The following is a 14,377-nucleotide window of genomic DNA, read 5'->3' as shown; positions in this document are numbered from 1 at the left end:
TGGCCATTCAAGCCTTTTGCCAATTTTTCCCCCACGTAGCTTCTCATGGCTACTTTGCCCGTTTTTGAGTGTGTTGACTGTTTTGTTGTTTTTGTCAGACTTCTTTACGTATTCTGGAAACTAATCTCTCATCAGATATATGATTTGCATATTTATTTCATTTCAAGCATCGTGCCCTTTAATGCACAGATGTTTTAACTTTCGTGAGTCCAGTTTGTCAGTTCTTTCTATTCTGTCTGTGCTTTGGTGTCACATCCACGAAAGCTCTGTCAAATCCTATGTCGTGAAGATTATCCCCAACATTTTCTTCTAAGAAATTTTTAAGTTTTAGTTGTTGAATTTAGAGTTTAGGTCTTTCATTCATTTTGAGTTAACTTTTGTATAGAGTGTAAATTAAAGGTGCCATTTTATTTCACTTGAACATCCAGTTCCCCCAGCACTATTTGCTGAAATGTGGACTGACTCTTTGAGACCCTGTCATCTGCCCACCCCAGTGGACACTAGCGGGTGCATGCACTTGCTGTCCTGGGGCCTTGTCATGCTGTCATGCCACTCTTCCACTGAGACCCAAGCCCACACCATTGCTTCCCTCTGGTATACTGACCCCACTATGAACCTCTCTGGGGCTACAACCTTCCTGCCCCTTGCGCCTCATGACCACCCCTCCCTTGCCCTCACCATGCCCATGATGAGTCTTTTCTCGAGGCAGCTCCCCTTGGCTCCATCTCACTGTCACCTGTGCACCACAGCCACACTGGACATGGGTCCCTCTGAGCCTGAGTCCCTTCCCGTTCCCCACCTCCCCTCTGGCAAGACCTTCCTCCCACCACTGCCTTCATGTTTCTCCATTACCCCTGCAGAAGAGCCTCTCCCCGTGGCCCCTATACCCTTAGGGGGCCTGTGGCCCCACAGCCCTGACACCTGGCCTACAAGTTTGCCATCTCCATTCCCCCTTCTTCCATTCCTCAGTCCCCTCCTCTATCCTCCAAGCTTCCCAGTTTTCCTTGTATATGAAACCCTTGTTCTTGTCCCTTTGCCCGTGTGCACTTCCTGTCTCCTCAGGAAGGTCAGGACAGCAGACCTGTGTGTTAAGCATCAATGTGAAGTTACTTCCAGGAAGAAGTTTCATCTGTGATTTTCTCTTCCTTAGAGCCCCACAGTCTTCATTATAACCTCACGATGCTGTCCCAAGATGGATCTGTGCTTTCGGAACTTGTCACTGAGGTACGACTGGATGGTCAGCTCTTCCTGATCTGCGTCAGGCAGAAATGCAGGTTGGAGCCCCAGGGACAGTGGGCAGAAGCAGTCGTGAGAGCTGAGCCCTGGCACAGAGAGATCGAGGACTTGAGAGGGAATGAGATGGACCTCAAGATGACCCTGGCTCATATCAAGGGGAAGAAAGGAGGTGAGAGTGGGCAGGGGCAAGAGTGACGGGAGAGGCCTTTTCTGGAAAAGTTAGGGCAGAGAGCATCGACCTGTCTCTTCCCACTGGATCTGGCTGGGGCTAGGGGTTAGGAATGGGGGTCAGTGGAGCTCATCAGGGAGGTGAACCGGCACTCAGCCAGCACAGGGAGGCACAGAGGAGGGCCGGGGGGGATCGCCACTGGGCTGAGTTTCTCACTTGAGCGGGAAGGTGAGGGGTTCAGGAATGGAGAAGTCACTGCTGGGTTGGGGCAGCCTTGCATTCCCTCCAGGAAATTAGACGCTATGAGATCCATGAAGACGGTAGCACCAGGGCCTTCTGGGATTTCTACTATGATGGGGAGCTCTTCCTCTCCCAAAACCTGGACACTCAGGAATGCCCCAGTCCTCCAGAGCTCAGACCTTGGCTACCAACATCATGAATGTCTGGGGGGAAGATGCCATGAAAGCTGGTGCTGTGAGGGCAGACTGCCTATGGAAACTACAGAGATATCTGGAATCCAGGGCGGGCATCAGGAGAACAGATGTGGATCCTGGGCAGGGGCTCTCTTTTCCTCCCAGTTCTGCTAAAGTTGCCTCACTCCCCAGCTCTGACCAGGGAAACCTGCCCGGTGCTATGGATGCAGGCATTTCCTGTTGGGGTATTGTGTCCTGATTTTCATCTCCTGTTGACCCCCTGGATAGAGACAGTGGGTCAGGGACTGAACTGTCCGGTGTTGTAATCTGGGAAAGCAAGGGGCCCTCCGACAGAATGCTGAGGCTGGGGTGGGTGTTAGGCAGGAGAGGAAGCCTTCAGGGACAGGGCTGCCCCATCTGCCTCCCACCCTGCCCATCCTGGAGAGTTCCCTCCCTCCTGGCCCCAGACCTCAGGGAGGGCAAGGTCGGGCCACAGAGCACAGAACAAAGCCCCAGAAACATGGTCCCTGAGGACTGTGTCCCTCAGGGACTGGAGAAGAAAACACTTGGAGGTAGGATTAGAACAGGAACCGCAGCTGCCCCGATGAGGGGATGGGCCCCGCTCCTCAAATGGCCCGGGCACATCTGCTTATCTACTCATCTATATCATCTGCATGGAAACACAGGGAGGCCAGGTGGTGGGAACCTGGAAAGAGCAATGCCTCGAGTGACCCAGAGGACATGACACCCCCCAGGCAGCTCCTGGAGGAGGCGCATGAGGATCTGCAAAGTGGACAGAGATGGCTGTGTGCGACCAGGACCCTCCTTGTTACAAGAGGGCCTCCAAGGGGCTGCACAGGCAGGGCCCCCAGTCTGGGCCTCATGTATCTTTTCCTTGGTGTCTCCCCCACCAAATGGCTGGAGAAACAAGGGAGAGGATGCAGAGAGGAAGGGACTAGGGGCACCGCCTCTCCTCCGATTCCTCTCAATTTTCTAGCCCTCCTCAGATCACAGCTGCCTTTACTATTTGCTCCCTCTGAGGCTGTGATCATCCAGGCCCTCAGCACTCCGCATGTGTTTCCCAACTCACCCCACCTGGATGCGCCCTAGTGAGCCAGAGAGACAGAGAGACCGGGATGAGGACAGAGCAGGGGCCATCCCTGCTGCCCACTCCTCACCTGCAGCAGGAAGAGGCCATAGCTAGACATTCGAAGGCCTTCCCCAGCCCTAACTTGGGAAGGATTTAGGGGTGTAGTTGGAGATGTGGCTCCTGTTCTCCTCCCAAATACCCCAACTTCCAACCCCTGTTCCAGAAGCCTGGTCACCTACATGCCTATCTGCGCAGGAGCAATGAGGGGACCCTAGTGCCCAGACAGGAGCCCTCCCATCTCCAGCCACTGCCCCCTTTTCTCACCTGGACCCTCTGCACGTGATGTTCTCTTCTTGCAACGAAGGTTGCAGCAACGAATAACAACAATAATAGCAACAGTAATAACAGCAGCAATAACAGCAGCAATAATAACAGCAGAAATATCAGGAGGAGGAGCAGCAGCAGCAGGAACATGTGGATTGGCTGGCTGTTGAATCTCAAGCACCAGCATCTTCCCTGAAAAAAGGCACTTGTTATACGTCAGGCAGAGAGCCACAGCTGATCCTCTCCAGGTCACCCTAGGCTCACCAGGGGGCACAGGGTGAGTGCTGTGATTACCATTGTATTCCACATAGCAGGTGAAACTCTGCTTCTTTCCTTGGCCAATGCTGATGGTCACCCTGGTCGGGTATGTTCCATTCCCATCAGGCAGGACACCCTCTGACTGCTGGGTGTTGTGGCTCAAAGACACCCCATCCCGATGCGAGGTTAGTGTGATATTTGGGGGATAGAAGCCGGAAGCCCAGCATATCATGATATTGCCCTCTGAATCCTCACTGCGGGTGACATTCACCATGCAGGGCACTGGAGAAGAAAGCGCAGAGTCAGTGAAGCCCTGCTCCCCTCTAAAGGAGATGCAGGGAACAGGGCTGCTCCTCTCCACTGTTCCCACTCTGGCCGAAACACTCACAGACCCTGGACCTTCTGTAAGTCTGTCCTCACCCTGGGGCCCAATTCCTCTAGGGCTGGCAGGAGGATGGGCCTCGGGACTGTGGCCTCAAGCTCTGGGATCCCCACAATGATGCTGAGCAGGGGGATGTTGCATGAAAGACTCATATGCCCCAGCTTGACATCTTGAATCAGTAATTAGAATGTACAGTAATTAGAATGTCATAGGTGAGCTTTATGAGTGTCTTGGTGATGACTCCTCCTGACAAGCCTAGGACCAGCTTTCTTGTCACCTTGAGGTACGTTCACCCCCCTGACACAGTCTTATGCATTACTCCATGTCTACTAACTATGTAAAATTTTATACTATAGATGTTCACTGTTTAAATAGACATCTCTGGTCTGTGTTTTATTTCATACATCTGGGAGTGGATAAAGTGTAAGGTTCAGGGGAGAAGGAGAGGTCTGTCTCAATGCCTTGACACAGCATGAAAACATCTCCCCTCCTCATCCCCTTTCCCTGCTAGTTTCCAATGACCCACAGATTCACAGCAGAACACAAAGCGCGGTGAAATGATGGAGGTGGGACATCTGGCGCCAACATTCAGGGGCTGACCCTGTGGGGGAACATCTGCCCTGAAGAGCTGGACCCCACATGTGATGACACAGAGCTGAAGTGTGAAATCAGGGAGGGGATAGAGAGTGCTTCCAGGTTTTCTGACTTTGAAGAATTTGGGTCAATCAGGTTCTGGCGTAAAGTGACTGCTGGGGAGGTGTGGACTGAATTAATGAAGGACAAATGAACCGGGAAAGTACATGAGTAAGAGGTGGGATATTCCTCCCACCGTTTCTTGATGTCTCCTGACTGCTGGTCTTGGGGCACACAGATGGGTGCTGCACTTCTTGCTCAAGGCAACCTCAGCCCCACCCACGTAAGGCAGTCCTGGCAGAGAGCATAAGGGTGACGCCTGTAAGACAGACTCAAGGTGGAGATGGGAGTCCTCCTTGTAGCAGGAGTGGATCCAGGACCTGACTGGAAGGAAGAGAAGGATGAGGGACTCTAGTTGGTCCTGTTTCCTCCCACCGCCTGGGTTCCCACGGTAACCAGTAAGGGAGTTGGGGTAGGGAATTCATTCATGTGCTATGTATTTATCCAGAGATGTGTTTATTGAAGTTTTCTTCTATGTTTTTGTTTAGGGTTGATGTCATTCACACATTTATGCATTTATGATATATAATTAATAGTCGTATATTTTAGTTAACTCATGCATCACTTGTTGAATTCAGTTCTTACTAGGTATAAATTTTCATATTCATTGCAGTTTTTGTTAATCAAAGTTTAATTGCCCATAATTCAAAACGTCAAATATTTGCAAAGGGTTTCTCTAGGGAAAGGAGTTCTCTCTGCATCTTCTCAGTTTCTGCCTTCCTGGAGGCAACCATTTTCCACCTTTTTAGCTAAGTCTCTCAACTTTCACTTCCATATGTCTAAATACAACTCCTTCATTAGTACTGCTTGGTTTTCAGTTGCAGCCGTTGTCTGCTGCACAGCACAGAGGCGAATGCAGTAGTTCATCGTCCCTGTTCCTTGCACTCTTCCCATGCTTTCATCTTCCCGATGTATTTCTATAGGAATTACGTCTAGTTCAGCCATTCCTTGTTTCTAATTTTCTCATTTCAGCTCCACCACTTTTCACTTTCTGAACATTTGTTCTTCCTGTAGTTAGCACTTGCCTTTGATTTTGTTTATTTTATAGACAGCACTCATTAAACTTGATATTTCTTCTATTTGTATTACTCTTTTAAGAAGTTACAGACTTTGGATATTCTACTTCACCTTCTTGGAAATGTCCCTCCTGGGCCTTCTGGCAGCCCCAATCTGGACTGGAGGCTTCCACCTGTGGAGCAGAGTCACCACCCTAGGATCTCCCTCCACCACCATCTGGGGCAGTGCTTTACATGTGGTGGAGCCACCTGGGGTCCTGCCAGATGCAGACTGATTCAAGATGTCAAGCTGGGGCATATGAGTCTTTCATGCAGTTTCAGGAGGTGCTGATTTTGCTGCTTCCTGAGTGTGTGTGTGTGTGTGTGTGTGTGTGTGTGTGTGTGTGTTGTTGCTGTTGTTTTTTATACAGAAACGGGATTTCACCATGTTAGCCAGGCTGATCTCAAACTCCTGACTTCAGATGATCCGCTCACCTCGGCCTCCCAAAGTGCTGGGATTACAGATGTGAGCCACCACGCCCGGCCATGTGTGTGTGTTTAGAGAGAGACAGAGACAGAGAAAGAGAGAGAGAATCTTGCTCTCTAAGCCAGGCTGGAGTGCAGTGATGCCATCGTGGCTTACTGCAGGCTCCACTTCATGGGCTCAAGTGACCTTCCCACCTCATCCTCCTGGGTAGCAAGGACCACAGGCCACATCCTAACTTATTTTTAATTAACTGATGCACATTTTTTCTAAATTAGTAACAGGGCTAAGCATTTTCTCATTGTGGCAAAAAATACATCATATAAAATTTACTATCATAACCATTTTTAAGAATACAGTACCATAGGCCAGGTGTGGTGGCTCATGCCTGTAATCCCAGCTATTTGGGAGGCTGAGGCAAGAGGATCACTGGAGGGAGGCCTGGAGTTCAAGACCAGCCTGGGGAAAATAGTGAGACCCTGTCTCTACCAAAAAAAAAAATTAAATTAAATTAAAATATAAAGTACTATAACAGTACTAACTATAAGCACATGGTGGTGCAACAGATCTCTAGAATATTTCACCTTGAAAGCTGAAACTCGGTGCCCATTACACAAAAACACCTCACTACCTGTAGAAGTTTTCCCTGGCAACCACCATTCTACTTTCACGTTCATCAAGTTAGACTGTTTTAGACACCTCATATATGGAAGTATGCAGTCTTTGGAGGCTTTTTTTACTGGCATAATCACTTAGCAATGACCTCAAGCTTCATATATGTTGCAGCATATAACAAAATGTTCTTGTGTTTAATGTTGAATAATATGCCATTGCCTGGGTATAGTCACATTTGCTTGATCTAGTCCTCTATTGATAGACATTTACGTTGCTTCCATATCTTGCCTGTTGTGAATACCACCGCTATGAACATGGATATGCAATCTTTCTTTTTACTTTTATATCCTCCCCCTCCCCTCATTTTGGTGCAATTAATCTTTCAGTACCTTTTTCTGAAAGCACAAGCTGCAAGTACTTTCGTGTGTTTCAACATATCTACTGTTATGTTGCCTCTCTCCAGGAAGAGGAAAGAAATGTATTCAGGTGCTGTTTGACACAGCATTTAATGGGAAAGAAAGAAACAGCATAACTGGCCAGTGCTGAGTCTCAGCATCCTGCTATTTCAGAACTACTGTGAATACAAAATAAAATAAGGTCCTTCCCAGAATGGGAGTCACTCCTGCATGTGGTGGCCCTGGGACCTCAGACCTTCCGTGTCACACCTCTTCCATGAGGATCCTTTCTGCAGTGACTGGTGGTTTCCTATTTCACTCGACCCAGTGTCCTGACCCAAGAGACAAGGTGTGCCTGCAGCTGTGCCCACACTTGGAGGAAACCTCGATGGTGTCAATACATGATGACATTTGCTCATTATGGGTTATTTTATTATTTATTAAATATGTATTTTGATTGTATTTTATTGGCAGCGCAATCAACCAGAACACAGTGAACCTAGAAATCACATCCACTTTCCTATGTCCAAAAGTCCTTCCCAGGGAGGTGACAAAAAGACAGTCCTTGTTAGAATTGAGGATCCAGGGAGAACAAGACCGGCCGGGCAGAAGGGTTTTTATTTGGAACCTGGAGGATAAGCAATAACCTCTCTCCACCCTGAAGCAGAGCCCCAGCACCCACCTCCTGGGTGCAAGGGCAACATGCTCCATGCTCTCCCTGTCCCAGATCAAATACAGCCCTGAGATCTGCCCATCTTTCCTACCTGGGATTTCTGCATTGAACACCACCCTGAGTCAACTTTCCTGCAAAGCAGAAAAACATGAAGTTGGACCATGTTGGAGGAAGAATGGTGTCATCTTCGCCTCTGGAGAGATCTCTGTCACTGTGTTTGGAAAAGGACCAACCTCACTCCCCATGCAGAGAGGAGGCTCCGGCTGTGATCTGGCCTGTGGAGAGGTGAGGGCCTGCTCCCTCTACAGTGATGGCCAAGAACCTGCAGGTGACAGGGAAGCTTCCGCTCCGTGTCTCCTATCAGATTCTTCCAGGCATCACAGAATAGAGCAGGGACATTGCCTCCAATGACATGACCACACCCAGAAGTGAGGTGGCCCTGCCAGGGGCTCCTGGGGCTGCCACTTGTTTTGGGATCTCAGTGTCTGGACAGGGGTGTGGAGAGTAGGCTTGGTGCAAAACATAACCATCACCTGTAAATTATTTTATGCTTCATTAGCTTTTTTGTCATAAAACAAAACAGGCCCCGAAAAGAAAACCTGTCTGAAAATGTTGCCCTTTAATAAAAGGTAAACACCGTTTAACCACCAGAGAGATAGAAGTTTGTCAGCCAGCCCAGGAAACTCCATCATCTGCCCCAGCTCAGTGATAAACTCTTCCCTCCCCCTCATAAAATCACAGCCTGACTTTTATGATCATCACTTCTTTGTTCTATTTTATATTTTCATCATCTAAAATTGTAGTTTAGTTTTACTGTGGTGTATTTTTTTAGTGTTTGTTCTTTTTTTTTCTATATGTTCCTCCTTGAAATTTATATTGTCTGGTTGTGTTTTCCATAGTTTGTGTTTTGCCGGCTGCACCCCGAGGAGTAGTTTAATATGCACCTTTTTAATCTGTGCTTTCTGTAAACTGGTAGTTGGCTGCAGAGATTTGCTTATACTCGGGCTTGATTTTTTCTTGAGTACTTCACTTCATTTATGGCACTGCATTGTATTCTTACATTAGGAGGAAGAACTTATCTATTTTTTTATTTATTTGTTTACTTTTTATTTTTATTTTTACGGTACTCTTAAATTTGGCCATTGCTGTTCAATGGCCAAATCTGTTAATTCATTAAGGGTTACAAAAGAGTTATAGTCTCAGTCTCTCATTCCTTCCTCATTTACTAGTTGAATAACTTCTAAAAGAGGAGATTTACCCTCTTCTACTATTTGTTCACTCAGTAGAAACTTGTTTTTTGAGAGATGAAGCCAAGCATCCACTCAGCTATGACCCAGCAATCGCACTCTTAGTTAAAACCAGGCGAAATGCATGTGTGTTTGCCAAAATACAGGAAAAATTATTCATAGCAGCACAGGTTGTAAAGCCTAGATACAACACGAAGGCCCATCGACAGTGGAGGGACGAGATTATGAGCCACATATAAAGTGGAGCACTTGACGGCCGTGGGAGTGAACAGGCTGTGACCACACACAGCAAGGTGATGAGCCCAACAAAAATGATGAGGCCGATGACAGGAAAACGACATAGGATTCCACTCAGTCAGAACCGCAGAACTAACCTACAGTGTTACAAATCAAGAGAGTGGCTACTGTAGAGTTGGGGGAGGGTGGTTTATGAGTGAGTAGGACTCGGGTGTTTCTTGGAGGCCAGAAATCCTGTTGCTTGATGAAGATGTTGTTTGCCTGAGTTTTCACTTGGTCAAAACCCGCCGCCCACCTGTGATTTGTCCCCCCTCCTCCATGCATGCTGTCCATTCAAGTACACATTTCTGGTGTTTTGAAACAATTATCTCCAAGCTAACATAGAATTTCTCCTACTACAAGTCCTTAAAAATGTTGCATTGAAAATACCAGTAAATTTTTTTTTAATTCCAGGAAATAAATGCCCATGACTCAAATATAAAGAGGAGAATCTCCAACAACAGCATTCAGCTTGGGAGCTGACACCAGAACAGCTTTGGAAATGGCTGTCGAGCCAGGAACTAGGAATCAAACCCAAACAGAATCACAGGAGGTAAAGGATGTGAAATGATGCCCCAGTAGTGCCTGAATGAATGAATCATGGGCAGTGGCTCATGGGTTGCCTGGCCAGTCTGGAACTAGGGGAAAATAAAGTTGGAGAATTGGGGAGGTGGAAGAGTGAAGTGTGCACTGACCTCTTTCCATGGGAAGAGCGTGTGAAGATCGAGGTTGCATGTGAATACCCACCAGAGGGTCTCCAAGGGGCTGGGGCTCCCTGTAACCAGGTGGGCGAGATGGCTTGATGGATGATGCCACTCAGCCGCACAGGGCTTGCTCGTAGAATCGCTGCACAAAGTGACCATGGTGGCTGAGGTGGACACTGCATGGGCACAGCAATTGAGTCACCACTCACCAAGGCGGACCTGGCAGCTGCCACTGCTGAGGACCCAGCCTGCCAAAAGCAGCTGTTTCTTTGAACAGAGAAAAAAACAGGCAAGACAGTGTTATGACAGATAAATATGTTATGATAAAACATACTAATAAATATACATGATAAGCATACGTTATGACAAAGTAGTGTTATGACAGATAAATAGGCCACTGCAGCTATAGCGGAGATGTAAACAATCTTGAAATTATTTTTTTAAAAATTATGCCAAAGGAGCCGGGCGCAGTGGCTCAAGCCTGTAATCCCAGCACTTTGGGAGGCCGAGGCGGGTGGATCACAAGGTCAAGAGATCGAGACCATCCTGGTCAACATGGTGAAACCCCGTCTCTACTAAAAATACAAAAAAATTAGCTGGGCATGGTGGTGCGTGCCTGTAATCCCAGCTACTCAGGAGGCTGAGGCAGGAGAATTGCTTGAACCCAGGAGGCGGAGATTGCGGTGAGCCGAGATCGCGCCATTGCACTCCAGCCTGGGTAACAAAAGCGAAACTCCATCTCGGGGGGGAAAAAAAAAAAAAAAAAAAAAGTGCCAAAGGAAAATACTTACTACAACGAAGTTAAAACAGTTGTAAAAATTCTATTTCTATTCAGGCATATCGAGATTGTTTCACAGGGAAGTTCTCCTAAACCCTCAAGGAAGCTTATTGGACTTATTTAAAATATTCAAGAGAAAGGGCCAATATATGGAAAGCTAGACAATTCACTTTATTACATATAAATAGTGTTCATTCTAAAGCCAGTTAGGGAACAAATAAGAAAGAAACATGCTAGAAAAATCACTATTAATTATTAGATATAAAATAGATGAGAAAAATTGCAGACTGTGTTCATGATGTATCCCAAGAAAGCAAGAATATTTAAACTTTAAATCTTTTAATGCATTTTACCACTTAATTCAATAATTTAAAAAGAGATAATCATATTTCACTAGATCAGAAATCACTGCAGATGAAATTCCACACTACATCTACTCTAAATTTCTTCAGTTTTCTCCACATTTAAGAATTTGTGCCGGGCACGGTGGCTCAAGCCTGTAATCCCAGCACTTTGGGAGGCCAAGGCTAGTGGATTAAGAGGTCAAGAGATCGAGACCATCCTGGTCAACATGGCGAAACCCTGTCTCTACTAAAAATACAAAAAATTAGCAGGGCATGGTGGCGCATGCCTGTAGTCCCAGCTACTCAGGAGGCTGAGGCAGGAGAATTTCCTGAACCCAGGAGGCGGAGGCTGCAGTGAGCCGAGATCGTGTCATCGCACTCCAGCCTGGGTAACAAGAGCGAAACTCCATCTAAAAAACAACAAAAAAAAAATTCGTGATCAGTGCAACACCGTTCAATCAGCAAAGACAAGGAATCAACCTAGATGTGCATCAACAGTGGACTGGATCAAGAAAATGTGGTACATGTACACCCTGGTATGCTACCCCGCCACAACAACAAGAATGAAATCATGTCCTTCACAGCAACGTGGGTGGAGCTGGAGACCATTATTCTAAGCAAATGGATGCAGGAACCAAAAGCCAAACCCCACATATTCTCGCCTGTAAGTGGGAGCTGGACATTGCGAACACGTGGACACAAATAAGGGAACAGCTGACACTGGGGCCTACTCTAGAGGGGAGGGTACGAGGAGGGGAGGATTAAAAAACTACCTATCGGGGCCTGGCGCGGTGGCTCAAGCCTGTAATCCCAGCACTTTGGGAGGCCGAGGCGGGTGGATCACGAGGTCAAGAGATCGAGACCATCCTGGTCAACATGGTGAAACCCCGTCTCTACTAAAAATACAAAAATTAGCTGAGCATGGTGGCGCATGCCTGTAATCCCAGCTACTCAGGAGGCTGAGGCAGGAGAATTGCCTGAACCCAGGAGGCGGAGGTTGCGGTGAGCTGAGATCGCGCCATTGCACTCCAGCCTGGGTAACAAGAGCGAAACTCCGTCTCAAAAAAAAAAAAAAAAAAAAAAAAACTACCTATCGGGTATTGTGCTAATTACCTGAGTAACAAAATTATCTGCACACCAAACACCCATGATACACAATTTACCCATGTAACAAACCTGAATGTGTATCCCTTGAACCTAAAACAAAAGTCAAAAAGACAAAAGAAAAAAAGAATTCCTGATCAGACTGAGCCCACCTAAATAACCCAGGATAATCTCCCTCTCAGTGTTCACATATCTGCAGTTCCTTAACCATATCTGCAGTTCCTTTGTTATGTAAGAACATGTAACCAAAGGTTCCGGAGCTTAGGGTTTGAACATATTTGTGGGGTCATTATTCTGCCTACTAGAATGATACAGTGGCTGAATGAGGTTTAACATTAGTCTAATAAAACTCCTAGAAGATGAAAGGAGAGTGACGAAAAGGAGGTATTCCACAACGAGGTGATGGCAAACGATTAAGTAAAGGTCTACGCAGCCCCGTGAATGAAAGGAGATCCACATCGGCTCAGACTGCACTGGAACTCCAGACAGTAAAGACAAACAGTGGTCTTGAAAGCAGCCATGGAAGAAACACAGGTCGTTTAAAATGCATCTGGACTGGAACGTAGCTGACATCTCTCCCTGTCAGGCACAGTAGCCAGAAGAGACATCAGCATTCACCAGCTGAGGAAAAACCCAACATCAAACTGGGAATTTGTGGCTGGCAAACCCACCTTTCAACAAAAAAACAAAAGTCCAGACACAGGGGTTCACATCTGTAATCCCAGCACTTTGGGAGGCCGAGGCAGGCAGATCACTTGAGGTCAGGGGTTTGAGACCAGAGTGGCCAAGATGGCAACACTCTGTCTCTACTTAAAATACAAAAGTTTCCTGGGTATGGTGGCAGGCTCGTGTAATGCCAGCTCCTCGGGAGGCTGAGGCAGAAGAATCACTTGAACCTGGGAGGCCGAGGTCGCAGTGAGCAGAGATGGCTCCACTGCATTCCAGCCTGGGCTGCAGAGCAAGACTCCATCTCAAAAACAAAAACAAAGCAAAAAAAGAATCAAACAAAGACTTTTTACGTAAATAAAACTGTTGGTTTTTCAGCAAAATACTTCCTCTACAAATATTTAGTATGTCACTAAGGTATATTAAAAAAGAAATAAAGACTGGCACGGTGGCTCACGCCTGTAATCTCACCACTTCTAGAGGCTGAGGCAGTTGGATCTCCTGAGGTCAGGAGTTGGAGACCAGCCTGACCAACATGGAGAAACCCCTTCTCTACTAAAAATACAAAAAATTAGCTGGGCGTGGTGGCATATGCCTGTCATCTCAGCTATTCGGGAGACTGAGGTAGGAGAATCCTTTGAACCCAGGAGGCAGAGGTTGCAGTCAGCTGAGATCATGCCATTGCACTCCAGCTTGGGCAACAAGAGCAAAACTCCCTCTCGAAGAAAATAAAAAAGGGAAGAAAGAAAGACCAAAAAATGAAAGGAAAGAAGAAAAACAGAAAAATTCATTGGTAATCATAGATATATGGAAATTAATACCATTATTATAAAATATTAATAATATAGACTTGAAAGGAAATAAATCATGTCAAACACTTAACTTGTTATGTTGCACTTTGCTTATCCATCTTCCCACCTCCATCCAGGCTGTGCCATCCATGAGGTCCAAGGAAGTTTCATTCTTTTTTCTGAGACTGCTACATAGAGAACAGGACCCAGAATAAGACAGGTGCTTGATGAATCTTTACCAAACGAATGCATTTCCTGGAAATAATTAGCAGACCGGGAATTGGGATGCATATGCACAACTCAAAAGCAGCTGAGGGAACTGACATCAGAGAACGTGGTGGCACAGGGAGCTCCAAGGGCCACTACTCTACAGAGACAGTGTGCTCATCAAACATCAGCACACACACAGAAATATGAGAGCTTTTAAAGCCCAGATTCCCGGACTGCAAGTAGGGCTGTGGAGGTCCCACAGGGTTGTGGGGTGTCCCTTATGCTGTGCTGAGGTGCAGGATCCAAGCAGTAAAGAGACAGGACACTGAAGAACTGGTGAAGAGCATCTGGACTCGGGGGGCCACACCACCTGTGAGCGGAGATCAGCGGCAGCAGCGTCCAAATGCCCAAGAGTATCTGTATTTATTAGACACAAGCAGGGGGCAGGGTCGTGAGTGAGGTCATCATCTATAGGCTTAGTGATAGGGCATACATAATCACGTGGGTCACAAGCGAGGGGGCCACCCCAT

General features: G+C 46.9%; 1 protein-coding gene across 6 annotated transcripts in view; it reads left to right on the top strand.

The window, feature by feature from the left end:
- The first annotated feature begins 1,184 nt into the window (after positions 1 to 1,184).
- The window catches only part of LOC101033901 (MHC class I polypeptide-related sequence B), a 49,206-nt gene continuing 36,013 nt past the window's right edge, over positions 1,185 to 14,377 (top strand). For 3 of the 6 annotated variants that reach the window (XR_005578878.2, XR_012517365.1, XR_012517364.1), the window contains exons 1-3: positions 1,318 to 1,405; positions 7,529 to 8,012; positions 9,665 to 9,803. The gene's annotated coding sequence lies outside the window, so the exon portion shown is untranslated. Of the gene's footprint in view, positions 1,225 to 1,315; positions 1,406 to 7,528; positions 8,013 to 9,664; positions 9,804 to 14,377 lie in introns of those variants that run through there. The other 3 variants (XR_012517366.1, XR_012517368.1, XR_012517367.1) reach the window with 3 other exon arrangements.

The sequence above is a fragment of the Saimiri boliviensis genome, chromosome 4, assembly GCF_048565385.1.
Source record: "Saimiri boliviensis isolate mSaiBol1 chromosome 4, mSaiBol1.pri, whole genome shotgun sequence".
NCBI lineage: Eukaryota > Metazoa > Chordata > Mammalia > Primates > Cebidae > Saimiri > Saimiri boliviensis.
The sequence above is the reverse complement of the archived record's forward strand: the minus strand, read 5'-3'. Positions and strand labels throughout refer to the sequence as shown.